Source organism: Prorops nasuta, unplaced genomic scaffold, assembly GCF_024137725.1.
Source record: "Prorops nasuta isolate Cenicafe-Biocafe unplaced genomic scaffold, Cenicafe_Pnas_1.2 PNAS00013, whole genome shotgun sequence".
NCBI classification, from domain to species: domain Eukaryota; kingdom Metazoa; phylum Arthropoda; class Insecta; order Hymenoptera; family Bethylidae; genus Prorops; species Prorops nasuta.
In genome coordinates, this window is record NW_027116810.1 from 4,053,569 (window position 1) to 4,070,537 (window position 16,969).

General features: G+C 29.9%; 1 protein-coding gene across 1 annotated transcript in view; it reads right to left on the reverse strand.

Annotated features, from left to right (window-relative positions):
- LOC136778025 (opioid-binding protein/cell adhesion molecule-like) overlaps positions 1-7,900 on the reverse strand; it is a 1,000,824-nt gene extending 992,924 nt beyond the window's left edge. Inside the window, exon 1 of the mRNA XM_066734634.1 lies at positions 5,570-7,900. The gene's annotated coding sequence lies outside the window, so the exon portion shown is untranslated. The remainder of the gene's footprint in view (positions 1-5,569) is intronic.
- Positions 7,901-16,969: the final 9,069 nt, after the last annotated feature.

Genomic DNA, 16,969 nt, shown 5'->3' on the forward strand with positions numbered 1-16,969 from the left:
AATCTTGTATTTCTACTAGAAACAATGTTTCTTGAACGAACGGCAGTCAAATACTATATAAATTTATAAAAAATACTATACTGATATTTAGCCAATATTTTGCTCTCAATAATCATTATAATTGGATATATATTTTAGATGCCACGGATATTTATATAATAAGAAATAACTTTTGAATTCCAACTGTGAATATATGTGTTACTTGCGTTTAATTTATAAAAGTTAAATTTAAACATTTTTTGTTATGTTGGAATAAGGGGTATGAATGAAGAAATAATCAATAAGATTTTTTATATTCCTTTGAATTCTCTCTCTTTATCCAATAGACTGAAAAAACTATCACTTTAAATAACGCTGAAATGAGAAAATTAAAAATTTATCATTATAATATATCAAATATATTATTCTATCAATTATTTTCCTCATTATCAAGATTAAAGATTTTGTGGAAGAAGTCGCTTAAAACTTTTGTTTTGGCTATTTGGGGATATAGAGCAACTTTTCTTGATTATTAGTATTTGAAATTAATGTAATTATTAGATTTTGCTGTTAAATGTATAGAAATTGTTGAAAATATTTGGAAAATTTTCGAAATTGTAGACATTTTTTGCAAAAAAAATTGAATTATGGAAAATATGGAAATTATTTAGAAATTTTCGAAATTATAAATTTTGGTGTACATGATTTTTGCTAGTGGTTACCCCTGGAATATTAGTGTTTGAATGCACGGAGCGAATAGTCTTAAAAGTTAAGATTACGAAAAAAAAAAACAATAACAAAAAAAGTTACTTGCTAGGCCCGTAATGTTCATGCGGAAGTGGCTATCTTACAATACAATCATTGGTAATTATTTCAAAATGTAGTTGTTTAATGCCATTGCATACATTTTTGTTACTGATTTTTTCGAAATCTTAACTTTTAAGACTAAATATATGTACGCTGTGGGAAATGATACGGTTACCTTTAGGCTAACTTCACTCCTTACATTTTCTGCTAAACTCTTATACCATAATATAGCACGAAGACGGCGATTCAATTTCCTACATTGTACTTGCCTGACATTTGGATTTCACTCATTTTTTTACTTGGAATATTATATTTTATTATGTTACATACGCTAGACGATTTATGTACTTGTCGTCTTTGTTTTACAGGCAGAGCTTGTTTTTTTGTAGGGTACTAATTTTGTAAGAGATTATATCCAAAAATTGGAAATTTCTTTTGGAGACTATAATAATATCTTTTTACTCTAATTAGAGAAGCGTAGACAAATATTGGATTTGTGTGAATATTCTTTTAAATTATCATGGAATATTAAATAACAATTAAAAAATATTCATCTATTTTTCTATAATCGTAATAATAAGAATGTTTTATTGTCTTCTGGAAAATTGTTCAAATATAGGATATAATCTTTTGGATAGTTGGTACCCATATCGGTTGAAATAAAATAAAAAATACATTATATTAATGATTTCAATCCATAAAATATGATTTTCAAATACCTTAACAGTTTCTATCAATTAATATACTACTGATACTGATTGATGCATATTAATATTGAATATAAACTGCTCATTATAGTAATGTTATAAGTGTAAAGCTGGGTGTATCCAGTCAGTTCTATCCTCCGCAATGAAATAAGGACTGTTTTATTTTAATGTAATCTGAAAAAGCAACTCCACAAATTGCCACAAAGTATACTACATTCTGTATTGTAAAATAGAATGTTATATTTATCTAATTGTTGGTTCTTTTTATCATAATTAACTAGATTTACTTCTGGATTTACCGAGAGATTTGTTATAAATTGACTCTATGTTACACTATCTTAATCATAAACTAACTTCACTGCATCAGATGCATAGTTGACAGTACGTCAGATCAAAATTCGCGCTAGACAATACTAAATATAACCTCATTATCAATAACATAGCGAGCAAAACTGTCAAAGTCAAAGATTGGTTGGCAGCGCAGCAAGTAGGAAAATTACGTCAAAGCGACTAATTTCAGGGCGAAGACATCCGCGAGAAATTGAAGAAGAAACCAAAGGAGAAGAATCATCTTGTTTTCGCATATATATAGATAAAAGAGCACGAGATATCTGGATTGCGTGAACCGATTTTGACGTTCAAAGTATCATTTGAAAGCTTTTATAAAACTTGTTTTAGGGAAGCTTTGTTTAAATGATTAAATATATCATTCACGGAAAAAATCAGTTTGAAAATTGGAACGGCCAAACTTACTTTATATTACACAGTAGCGCTCAGTTGTAATGTATTTGCCGTTAAGACACTACCGTGTCTCTTGATTAGTATTTAACACATTTTAAAGGATGAATAAGCTGCGAGATTCTGAGGTAGCCAGATAATACTGCAAAACTAGTCATTTCTTTGACATTATTGAACTTTCTTGAAATGTCTATTTTTAAAAATGAAATTTGCATTCTTTCAGCTTCTCTAGGAATGTGAGAGTATTTTTTCATAATATTAGGGGAAATGTACCAGATTATTATATTAATAACCATTTCAATCTAGAAAGCTTGATTTTCAGCAATATCATAATAAACATGTTATCTTGATTTAATCTGAAAAAGAATCCCACAAAGTATACTACATCTTATATTATAAAACTCATTATTATATTTATCTAATTGATCGATTTTTTCATTCATTATTATATTTATTCAATCAATTGACTCGTTTATTTTAATATGCATCTCAATCTACATTGTTTGATTCTCAGCGATGACACAATAACCACATTATAATCAGTCTATTCATTTATATTTATTTTTCAATTCACATAGCTCCATATTCAGCAGTGATACAATAAACATATGACTATAATTTAATCTGAAATAAAATTCCATAAAGTACCTCTCGCAAAATATCTTACATTTTATATTATAAAATTTATTTTTATACTTATATCTAATCTGTTGAGTTCTTTATATAATTTTATAAATTATTTTTGTTATATGTTATAAATCACGTCATTTTATTTATTTATTACGAAATCAGATTAAAATGATTTGAAGGTTAATGGTACCAAATTTGCACATAAGATATATTAACCTTATATACTGTAATAAACAAAGTAAATCATATATAGTTGGCATACATATACATACACACAGACAAACTGTCCGTTTTGTGCATAACAATATTTTTGTGTACCTCTACTAAGTTACGTCAAACGACCAGATTCAGCCCGAGACACACATTTTGGCTACATAAAAAGACGGAGAAGTATCTTATTTTGGTATATGTATATTAGGGTGGCCATAAAAAAAGAAAATTTTTCCGGTGCTTTTATTTTATTAAGAATTATGAAAAAATAGGAATCGAATTTTTTAAAATTTTTTTGAAGCCGTTAAATGATGCCGATATCGTTTTTAAAGTTAAAAATCCGATGTTCTTCCACTTTCTCGAGGTTAGATGTAAACCAAAATTCCAATAAGCTTTTAATTTGTCAAAAATTATGAAAAAAAGAGATCCTCGAATTTTTAGAATTTTTTAAAGCTGTTAAATTGTGCTAATATCGATTTTAAAATTAAAAATTTAGATTTATTGAAAACGATTTAACGAAATTATAAATTAATATTGTGCTTTGAAAAGTCCTTTAGTTAAATTACAAGAAAATGTAATAAAAAAAACATTAATCCAGCATAATATTAATTTATAATTTTGTTAAATCGTTTTCAATAAATCTAAATTTTTAATTTTAAAAACGATTTCGGTACCATTTAACGGCTTCAAAAAAATCTAAAAAAATTTGATTCCTATTTTTTTATCATTCTTGACAAAATTAAAGCACCGGAAAAAATTTTCTTTTTTTAAGGCCATCCTAATGTATATAGATAGTAAATGAGATCTTTGATTTGCATGAGCCGATTTTGATGTTCATGGGGTCAAATAAAAGCCTTTTGAAACCCTTTTTAAGAAAACCTTTACCTAAATTTTGAAAATAGATCTTTCACAGAGATAACTCCGTTTTAAAATTGAAACGGCCAAACTTGATTTATATGAAAGTAGTTCCTCGCGTATGCGGTATAGGCATAACCTTATCTACTTTTATATATACTTGTGCCGTCGAGACACTACCATGTCTTTTGAAAAGCTAAAGTGTTAGATAAATTCGTGAATACAATGTTCAAAATTTCGCCAGTTGATAGATTTCAATATTTTTCAAAAACCTAGATTCATTATATGTCAAATATTTTCTAATTTTACCCGAAATATATATTTTAATTTCAATTATTCTAGCAATTCTAATTATTGCGTTGGTGGATTTTTTTTTTTTCAAGATCCTGGAGATCACTTATAACTTCCACAATATCAATTATTTTTTAATAAACAACTCTACGCACTTTTAAGAAATGTGTATAAATTAATAAATAAAAATGTTAAACATTTAGTTAATCAGTTTTTATTAAACAATTTTTCGTAATTACTGTTATTCTCAGGCGGAAGAATTGATAAACCCCCATTTGCCTATCTTTTCATTATCAAAAGTCGTGCCGCTATCATTCTCTTCTACAAATTTTTTGTAACTTTAACTTTTTGTGAGACACTTACAGAACCATTCACAAAGAGACACCCTATATAAAATTTTCTTACACATATATTATCCGTATAAAACCTATATATTTATAGAGTAGGTGTTTTTGAAATATATTAATTCGGTTTGAGAATGAAATTTGTGGTAGTAAAAATCGATGTGCACAGTATTAAACCTTAGCGAACGAATACTGCCCAATTCGCGACATTATAAATATTCTAAAAAAATCGAATGCCGGGATATAGGTGACATGACATGATATTTCAGAAAATCTGTTACGTTCGGCTTTAAATATTTACACAACAATGAATAATTATGCACTTTTTCTCGCTCTGGAAATAAAGCACTTAACTTCTTAAAAATCGTGTAAACTACTAGTCCTTTTTCGAAAAAAATGTTCTTGATTGTTAATGGTCTAAAGAAAGATAATGAACATTAGGAGAGCTGAGTACAGCGTGTCGAAGTTATGAGGAATATAATTTCGTTGACGAAAAGCTTCTCTCTTAAAATCTCAAAATCAATTGTTTATAATTCGACTACATTACCTAAGATGTATTGAAAGATGGATTGAAATTCATAGACGAAAAAGAAGCGAGAATTAGACGCTTCAAGAAAATACGGAAACTAGGAAACAAAGAGGGGAAAAATGAAAAATTAATTGATTGAGAAAGATCCTTTTGTAATAAGTGTCTTTTAATATTTTATAATGTGGTATTTGGAATGGTCTTTAAATAATTATATAATGGAGCATAAAAATGATAAAGACTGTAGAGAATTCAGTTTAAAATTTAATCAGAGAAACAATGAGACCTATTGTAATTAATAATAAATATTTCGTATTTTAAAAAAGAAATAATGGAAATGGGGCGTTGGGGGGGGGGGGGGGGGGTAGTGATAATGAATATAAGAATAAAAATTACAGCAGTTTAAGCGTACGTTGAATAGAGAACAATAAAAACGAAATTTTAAGAAGACGAAGGAGACGAAAGCAGATTGAATGATTTACCTTGCGTGTGTGCAGTGAAAAGGATTTTTCATTGAAATAGATTGAGTTTGCTAGAATGGGAATCTCTTGGTACACACGCAACGACACTATTAATCACTTGCGATGGAAAAACACTCCACTGCAGAGATCCATGTAGAATGCTTCTGGAATAATCCTTGATCTTACGAAATTGGCTTAGCTTCGTATGTATTTTTCAATCGAACCATGATGATATGAAGCACTTCTTTATCACTCATGCGTATTATATATCCAGGTCACCGGCAAATTTTGCGAACCCCCAGCACCTCCAGAAACGCCTACTTACAAATAGATTTTCGTAGTTATCCTATGTATTTTTTGCAAATGCATCTGTTTTATCGCTTGAGTTTGCTGTTCTTAATGCTATCCGAGAAAATATTCCTAGAGTGCGTTGCTCACTGACAATAATATTTTCGAAGAAAATCGTGATAATTGCAATATTTACCCGTTATGTTTTTAAAATTTTAATTAAAACCAGGTAACCCACTTTCTTCTGACAGACATCGTTTAATTCAAGCGAACTTACTACGGTCGTTAGGCTTACTAATCGATTGCTTATTCGTCGACGTCGAGTTTAGCAGGTTCAACATTGATCAGTTGTAATGGCCCTTTGCTAAAGCCACTGAAGCTCTCACAAGAATCGAAATTTTTACTCAGTTTTGTAGCAGAAAAAGAAACGATTTCACGTACGGCACTCAATAAGGGGAAGACTTATCCAACACAATCAATCCTTATTCCAATGGTGTTGCTCCACTAAATCATTCATAAACATCTTTGTTCTTCACATCGTTGCAGATTTTTACAAATAATATTTAATGGAATTCTCAATAATTGAGAGATGTTACCAAATATTTAATATTATTCATAAAACTATAAATTATTTTGTTATTCTTCCTTTGCTCTATTATATATATATATATAATATATACAGAGATCGGTAGTTATGCCCACAATCTAGGTATTACAAAATATTATTTTCTTTGTCAGAGTGTATAAGGATACAGCATTGATTCTAGAAACTAGCATCAGAATATTAATATCGAGCTGTTTTAATTTTCAATTTGGAGTAGAGGGACGAAATAAAAATTGAACACTGATGGAAATATAAGAAACTAAATTTTTGATACTTATATTTCAGGATGCTATCATTATAAAGATAATGTACTTGTGAACTCACTGAAAACCAGATTATTTTGTCATGTAACGTAAAAACAAGAAACAATAGTTTTCAACGTATTGACAGATCACTTTAATCTGATTCTTAATAAATCTTGTCCTATTTACAATTAATCGATGAAAAGCCACTCTCTGAAATTATTTCCTTGCGACAATTATTTGCGACATTTTTCAAATGTTAGTAAATATTCTAATCTGTGAAGCTGGAATGTGGTATCTGCAGATTTTGTCTAGTTGATTTGAAATGTAGTAGAATACAATTAATGATGTTCAAGAGTTTTCTTTCAGTTGGAGAAAAAAATAACACCATTAGGTTATCAGGTAGAACACACACGGTTACCTAAGAGTTCGTTTAGGCGCTTTAATTCTTTCCGAACTTTACTACAGCTTGTGTTATTTGAAGAATCATATCATGGGTTCGACGTAATTGTAGTAGGCTTCTTTGTTTTGTTGTCCAATTATAAAGTAACGTTAATTATATCCTGTTAGCACTGTATTTGTAGAAATCTCTCTCTCTCTCTCTCTCTCGCGCGCGCTTGCTCACTCTCTCCCTCTATCTCTTTCGAAAAAAATTCTTGCAATATGCCATATTGATATTCGTCAGTTGTCACTGAGAACTATGCGTTAAACAGTCCAATGGAATTGAATTCAGTGAAATACGAACGTAATCCAAGTCTAACAATATCAGATGGTGATCTGTTGTCTTTGTTCGTAGCAGGAACTCACAAATGGTTGTCGAAAGACGCGTTCCAATACAAACCCAAATTTGTAAACTGTTTCCTATCAAGCGAAGCACTTTTATGTCTCTAAAATGACTAATGCACTTAGCTGTTCTGTTCGTGAATGCCGAAGCTCTACACGACGGCGAAAACCATTTAAAAGCATTGAACGAGAGTCAATGAACGTTGCCAAAGATCATTATCGAATACACTTGGACGACAGAGAAAATGTTGACAGCTTACAAAAGAAGACGAAAATAGGCTTTTGACACTTGTTTACCTTAAAGACAGCGCAGGAAACGAATGCGCGCGCAAGCTCTGGTGCTGGGAGCAAAGTACATTGACGCGAACTAGCAAGATATGGATGGATTGAACGAGAAATTTTCGTTTCAGGAAACCAGCCAGCCGGCCTGGGATCTGACCGTGTCGCGGTACGATAGTAGACTGACGACCTGCTAGCTGGAGCGCTGCAATAACGGCGAACCCCCGAACCACTCACCATTCACCCTCCTTCTGCCTCTTTTTATGTTTTAGCCCCAAACTTCCTTCGATCTATATATTTCCCTTTCTAGTTCGCTCTGTCCACCTGTAGTCCTATCCCCTCTCATTAACCAAACCACCATCCTCAACCCCACCTCTGTCTTCTCTTTTCTCAACCTGCATCGTCTAGTAATACCTGTAATGTTTCGTTCTATCTATTATCGATGCAATCATATTTTTTTTACTATCCCCCTAATATACATATATATATATGTACAGGGTAGGGAAAAGTCCAAAAAATTCTAAATATATTGAAAACTGAAAGAATCAGAAAAATATTTCTTCGATTAAATCATAGCCTTTTAATAACTTATCGGATAACTACACGAAGAGAATGTTACAGTTAATTTCTGTGGACAAACTAAACGTTTTTACTGTATTTTGCAGTACCATTGTCATATCTTTCCATTCTAATAAATTTTAAAGCGCACAGTAAAAACTATAAAGCTCAAGAATACCACAATAATGCTTGAATATATATTAAATATGGTATTGACTATTATAAGAAAAAAAACGAGCTTTTACTGTGTTCCGTAAGTGGAAGGTGAAGTAATTACCATCAATTTTTAAAATATTTTTAAATATTATTTCAGTCAAAATCTATTTGAATTTTTTCCGTATCACAATAAAATTGAGAATTGCGTTTGAATGGAATATATAATAAGGTTTATATGTAAAATTTCCGCTATTAATATATATATATATATATTAATAAGAATACGAGAAAACAATTTAACTTTTATTAGAAGTAGTAGGATATGACTGTACTAGATTGTAGAAGGATAAACTAAATGGTGAGACTCGGTCATGTGATGTGAAGAATACTCTCTCGCTTTTTGGATTATTCTTTCATTTTAACCAAAATTTGTGTTAAATCCATGCATACTACACATACATGTACACAGCTAAATAACCTAAAAATTTGTAAGAATATTTATTAACGTGAAAAGAATACGCGTATGTGTAAACTAGATTATCATACCGACAAGAATACTTTCAAATACATACTTCGATATGTGAAACTTCGTTAATATATACATTGAAAGACGAAAATATAGTTAATCAGCTAAAAGGCATCAACTATTCAGTATACAGGGTGTAACAGCAATAATGTTTTTAATTTTAACCACATATTCTTTGGACTAAACTAAGTAGAAAAGTCCTATACTATAAGGTCCGGAAAAACATTATTGCTGAGATAAATAAATTTTAGACCGATGAATCAGGTCTTTGATTCAACGGAAAAATTACTTTACTCTCACTTTCGTTGACAGTTCCCATTCAAAAAACATAAAAGTTTGTACTTTTCTGTCGTTCCGTATTGTCGTACACGCATACACATACTCACGCAACTACGCCGATTAAAATATTACCCTAATGTCTTACATTCCTGATCCTGGTGCTAATGAAATCTATTTTCTGCCTATTTTTAAAAGAACCTCGATAGCACCTATTTAATTGAAAAGACTGAACAATAATACGGCGTTATTCATAGATTAATTTTCAAGTCTTTTTATCTTCTCGACGACGCAACATATGAACTGTCCTAAGGTAGTCAAAAAATAAGTATTATATTCAAAAACCTATTATAAGAAATCGTATTTTTTCTGTTTTTGAAAATCTTATTGCTTTATTACATTGAGCAGTTTGCTGCATCATTGGAAGAACAAAATAACTCGAAAATTGGTTTTCAAGTAAAGCCATCCCAATGGAGAAGGCTTCATTTTTAAAACGTCTCCTTGAATCGCGCTTCTAGGTTTACAAAACCGTAGAGATGTTCACCCGATTATAGTATACAGAAACGTAGAAAAAAATATTATGTTAACCTAACATAAAAACGTTTATAAAATGAACAAAAATACGTTTCTTCAACCAAAGAAAAAACGTTTATATAACTAAAAAATAAACGTTTATAAAGTATACAAGAATACATTTCTTCAACCTAAGAGAAAACGTATATATAACTAAAAAATAAACGCTTATAAAGCATACAAGAATACGTTTCTTCAACTTAAGAAAAAACGTTTATATAACTAAAAAATAAACGTTTATAAAATGAACAAAGATACGTGTCTTCAACCAAAGAAAAAGCGTTTATATAATTAAAAAATAAACGTTTATAAAGTGAAAAAGAATACGTATACTTATCCAATGAAAAAACGTTCAAGTAACCAAAATAAAATACGTTTCTACAATCTTACAATAAATGTTTATGCAACGAATTTATACAACGATATAGAAGCATTAAAAAATAACTTATTTACAACTGAAATAAAATGTTTCATAACGTTGATGAATTTTTTGTATATAATAATGTTTTTTAATTCCTTTATCATATAAATATTTTTTCTAATAAAAATATCTTATTTAGCATCTACTATTATTGAGAAAACTGGAAAAAACTAAAAAAAAATTTTTTTTTAATTGGACATGCCGGGCGCGAACCTGCATCGCGATCGACTTAAATTTGCTCATCTTTCTCCTATGCCTAGGATATTTTTCGCTTTTAACCTGTAACATAATTAACATTGAAAGCAGATATTATTATGTTAACTTATTAATTAAATTAGTCCGGACGTTGCTAAGTTAAATCCTGTGCTCCATCCTCCTTGAAGTAACCTAAAAATCTGAAAACAAGATAATGAAGAACACATGCATCACTTACATGCTAGACTATGAAAGATCTTACGTTAAAATTAACATTTTAACTATTTGATCTGTACATATCGAGTTAAGTTTGTATGTTAATATGGTCGTTGTGTCAATTACAACATGGTTGTAAAAGAAACTACATGATTAATAACCAACCATTCATTAACCCATATAGGAAGCCAATGCTGGCTAGATACTGGCCCATTCTTGGTTGGCCATTAACCAGTATTGGGTCGAAACTGGCAGCCGATTACTGGCTCATCACTGGTTGTTTACTGGAATGATAACGCTGGACCAATAATGGCTACCAGCATTGGGCGAACAGAGGCTTCCAACATTGGGCCAATAAAATATTTGTACATAGGCCCAGAAATGATCAGATGATTGGCCCAGAAGTGTTATATGATTGGTCCAATATAAAAAATCGGCTATATAAATTAAAAAAGAGGAATAATTAATCTCGAAATGCAATTACATTAATTTTAATGTATTCTAACGTTTGTTTTGCTAAACAGAATTACAAAATTTAATAAATATACTTTGTAAACATAAGAAAAATTATACATATTGATTAATTGCAAAAGAGCTGTAGAGCATATCTTTGGTAAAAAGTTGATACACTGCGGAAAATATATTATTCGAATCGAGCTAAATTATTCAAAACAAAGAAAACGCCTGAACATTACAATAAAAAGAAAAATTCCTATTGATAAAAATAAAAAACTTTGATATAGCGAGAGACATTTTAACAGACTCAATGCATCAGTTATATGTAGGGGTCATGAAATTTTTACTGGAAAATTTTAGACATCCCCTAGAGAGAAATAAAGCTACTTACAATCAAGACAGAAAATAAAATTAAGAGTACTAGATTTTATTCATAGCAATGTACCGATTGAAAGTAAAAGAACAAAAATTATTTGAATTCTATTAGCAGATGGAGAACCATGCAATTACGTTTTTTCCTACTTTGTATTGGTGCGATATTAGTCATTACCTCCCGTGTAGAAATTTTACAGGGCATGCCTGTAGGACGGCTAGAAACTAGTCAGGAATTGACAAGGAATTCCCTGGCTATACATAACTTGATAGGGCCGTGCTAGTTTTTGGACAGTAAAACTATTTCCTTTTTTACTTAATGATCTACTGGCTAGTTCCTTTTGTGAAAAACCCTTCTATTTCCTTTAGTAGTTATCCATTCTTAACCCTTTCCAGTAACTGTACAGATATAGCAGGATATACCCAGCTAGATAAATTAGAGGAAAACTATTCAAATTTTAATGAGATAAAACTCGTCTCTTTCCTATAATAGTTTTTCCATTCTAAGTCTATCCAGAAGCTGTACAGTTGTAGCAGGATATACCTAGCCAGAAAAATTAGAGGAAAACTATCTAAATTTTAATGATATAAAACTCGTCTCTTTCCTATAATAGTTTTTCCCTTCTAAGTCTATCCAGAAATTGTATAGGAATATAAAGGAAACACTATTATAGGAAAGGGACAATCTATATAACAAATCAATCCGACTATTTTTAACTGAGAAAGGGCGATTTGAAAATATTGGAAATTTACTGGAAATATTAAATTCGTTGCGGTGAGCAGACGTTATCCCCTCCCTTGCGTACTAGGCTGGGCTACCTCGAGTTTGAATTTTGAATCGCGTTATGCTTTCCAGTCCCTCAGTTATACTAGCTGATGAGTATATATGCGTGTTTACCTGTCAATTTGAATATCCGTCAGTACGGTGGCATTTATATATTTATAAAGTTTATTATAGCCTATTCACAAACATACCATTATAGCTACTAGCTGGTTGAATCATATTTTATTTAATATTTTATAATTGTCTATAAGAAAACATGGAACGTGAAGAAAGAAAACGGGATTTAGCTCGTAAACGTGCGCGAAAATTCAAGCAAATCCATCGAGGAAGAGAAGCTACAACAAGTGAAATCGAAAATATTAATCAACCATTGGGAACTTTAAGGGCTATCAGTGAATGCGATGGAACAGGTGAAAAAATGGAAAACTCTAACATAAATGAATCTGAAGGAAGTTCAAGTTCTATTGTTCCTCATGAAACTAGTATTCATTGTGGCGAATTTCAAAGTCCAACTTGTATGATAGAAGCAGAGTGTGATTTTATTAAAAATAAGACTGTTACTCCTGAATTAGAACAAATTAGGAAATGGGCAATAGAGACATCTATACCTCACACGCATTTGGATAAATTGCTGCATATTTTAAGGCAAAGACTGTTACCTGATTTGCCTAAATCCGCTAAAACATTTTTGAAAACTACATCAAAAGAATATGAAATTGTTAACATCAATGATAGCGGTGATGAAACAAACAGTCAATTTGTTTATTTAGGCCTAAAATGTACACTAGAAAAAATTGTAAATCCGAAGCTACATAAAGATAAAACGGTTTATCTCCAATTTAATATAGATGGTGCACCTCTTTATAATTCAGGAAATGTTCATTTGTGGCCTATATTATGCAGAATTTTTCATTTGAGCTCCTTGTATTACCCATTTATAGTTGCTATGCATGCTGGATTATCAATACCTGAAAGCGTAAATAAATTTTTAGAGCAGTTTATTGCAGAATTAAATGAACTTTTAAACAACGGTCTATATATAAATAATGATTTGTTCAAAATTAAAATTCATTACTTCGTATGTGATTTGCCAGCAAGGTCATTTGTAAAATGCACAAAAGGACACACAGGCTACTATGCATGCGAAAGATGTGAGGTTCGCGGGATTAGTATAAATAAGTCCGTTGCATTTCCCATAGAACCAAAATGTTCTGAAAGGACTGACGACAGTTTTAGAAATCAAACTCAACCTGAACATCATAACAATATTTCGCCATTGTTGAAAATAATACCGAAAATTGATATGGTTAAATCTTTCTCACTAGATTTTATGCATTTATGTTGCTTGGGTATAATGAAGAAATTGTTAAAGGATTACTGGCTTTACGGAGATTTACGTATTCGTTTATCACCTAAATACAGAACAATTCTTTCAAAACGATTAGAATATTTAAAACCCCAAATTCCATGCGAATTTCAACGTAAGCCAGGTTCAGTACAATATATTGCACAGTGGAAAGCTACGCAATTTCGATTTTTTCTTTTATATGGCGGATTTATTGTTTTAAAGGGGTTATTAAATAAGAAATTAAAGAAACATTTTTATTTGTTCGCTGTCGCATGCAGATTGCTGTGCAACGAAGAACAAGCTATAAAATATAATAAATATGCCAAATGTTATTTATTTAAATTCGCCGAACTCCTGAACGATTATTATGGACAGGGCTCACTCACTTTAAATGCTCATAACTTGATCCATTTAGCAGACGATACTATGACCTTTCAATGCTCATTAACGCCTCTTTCTGCTTTTTCCTTCGAAAATGCATTGGGAAAAATTAAAAAATGTGTGCGCATGCCAAATAAACCATTGTCCCAAATCTGCAGACGCATCAGTGAAGGTTGCTTTAATCAAACTGTAAAGCCCAGTATTCCAGAATCTGATCTAATCATTCAAAAGGAAAAATTTGTTAATAATAATATAACAATCCTAAGGATAAAATACAAAGGAATAACGTTAATGTCATCAAGACCTAATAACATAGTCTTGCTTAAATCTGGAATAATTATGGAAATCGAAAAAATTTACCGTCCATCTAATATTACGGAGAAAAACAATATTTTAATTACAGGTGTACAGTGGAAAATAAAAAATTCTATGTTTACTTATCCTTGTGATTCTAAACATTTAAAAATGTGGAGAATTGAAAAGAAAGGAACATCAAAAATAGAAGAAATATCAATCAATTTAATTCAACATAAAATGATTATGCTACACATAAATAACAACTTTTTTATTATGCCACTCTTACATATTTAAGTTCATATAATTATTATTATATATAAATTACAAGTGAAAAATGTTAAATTATAATAATATATATAGCATGTAATATAATTTTAATATAGATGAATATATAAAGTATAAAATGCATACCTACAAATCTAATAAATCTACCGATACTAAAATCCAAAACAAAAACAAATGCTTTCACAAGTTGTAAACAACACGGTTAGACCTTGGCGTCCACCCGTCACTGCAGTTGTATAGATGCATAACAATACTGCAGTTAGTCGTTCGTTGGTTCTCTGAAGTTCTAGGTTGGATCTGCCTACGTTTATAAGACGTTTCACAGAGTATTAATTATTGGAAAATTAATTTTAAACAAATTTTCAATATCTTCAAAATGAACAAATCTACCAAAAAATATCAGATCATCCAATTCGTCACTGATGAATTAGATACTGCAGAAAAAGCAGTGAATAAAGAATTTGATATTGTTCCATTATCATGGATTTATTTTGACAATGATTTAAATCATACTGCTACAAAATTCATGCCACCTCCATACACAAAAGAAAGAAGTGAAAAATTAAATTCAATGATTATTCAAGCTGAAACTCCACCTAAATCATGGCCATCGTATAAAGTCATTTTTAAGGGACATGCTGGTAAGTTTATAATTGAATTATTTTCATAATGTAATAATTGTAGATTTATATTTTTATTAGCTTCATCTTTATGCATAAATTATTATATCCATGTATGAAACCTTTCGATCAAATGTAAATTAAGCTATCACTTTGAACACTACATTTGCTTTTCTACATTTACTTCGGACTAAATATAAGGTCATAATCTTAACTGTAGAAAGTGACAGTTTACTTAACATTTCATCGAAAGATTTTATAGATTATATTATACCTTTTTAAAGACATAGAGTTGAAGCGAAAGAAAGAAACAAATATTTCAAAAATCTGCAAGGGTAGAATATTTTATCAGTGTTGAAGAAGTTGTTACGATTTGAAAATTTTAAGATACTTTTGATAATTCTATTAAGATTTTCAAAAAGTTTTCTTAACTGAAGAATTCGAATACCAATTGATAAACTAAAAATAGAAAGTAGACAAAATATATATAGTTTTAGTGCGTAACAGTTACTTCAATTTGAATTTTAAATTTATGTAATATAGTAATATACTTTAATTAATTTCAGATTCCTATAATGAAGCAGTAAAAAGATTGAAGAAATTAAATAAAAAAGAACATGCTTACACCACAGAGTATGAAAATGAAGCAGAGGAAACAGATAACTCTATTAAAAAAGTTCTCATAAAAAAAAAAGATAAGAATAAAATGTGGCAGAAAACTACAGATAAGGTTCCAGCAATAAGTGACAGCTCAGGTATAAATATATCTTTTGGAATATAGCATTTATGGAAAAAAAATAAGATGTCAAATATGAAACAATATTTTAATCAACAGACGAAACCTTATCAGAAACACCGTACATAAAGAAATCTTCTCTCAAAAGCAGAAAAAAACAATGTAAGATTCTTTTAAAGTATATTCTCAGTTTTAGCACGTAGATTGCTGTAAGAAATTTATATTTACTTTTTATATTTTACAGATAATTCACATGATGCTTCTTCAGATGATGATAATTTGGAAGGAACATATGCTAAAAATATACAAGAAAAAAGAGTATCACAAACTAAAATTATTGATAAGGGTAATAAGATCTTGTGGTTTTATTAATAATTTTTATTATAGTGAATGAAATAGAAATGCTAAAATAATCATTTAAATGTGTTTACCAGGTTCACTTAAGTCATGCAAATCAGATAATAATAATAGCAGACCGTCGTGTTGTAATTCGCTATCTGAATTACAGCAAGGTAAAACCTTTCTTTCAATTCTACTAAGGATATATCTATATAGTGAGTTTCCATAACCCTATTTTAATATTTTCAGCAATTTTGGACATTAGAGTTGAGCTTATCAATAATTCAACTAAAATTAACGAGTTGATTAGTACAGTCAAAGAATTTAAATTCATAATGGAAAAATTCCTTAAAACCGAAGGAATGTCATTAAATCCTAGAGAATTTTTGAAGGACAAAGATATAGATCTTCCATTAAAGGACATTGCAGCATTTGAAGAATTTGATGAACTCTTATCAAAAGATATTGAGTTTTTTAAACAAATTGTAAGTATATTAAATAAAATAAAAATCAGAAGCGATTTTAAAAATTAATGTTTATAAATTCGTTAAATTCTTCTTTCATTTCTATATATATATATATATATTTTAACCATTTCCTTTTTTGTCTTATGATTAATTTTATAATTTTAGAATTATTCTTTGAGCCTGTACATAGACACTGATATGACGCTAACGAGAAACATA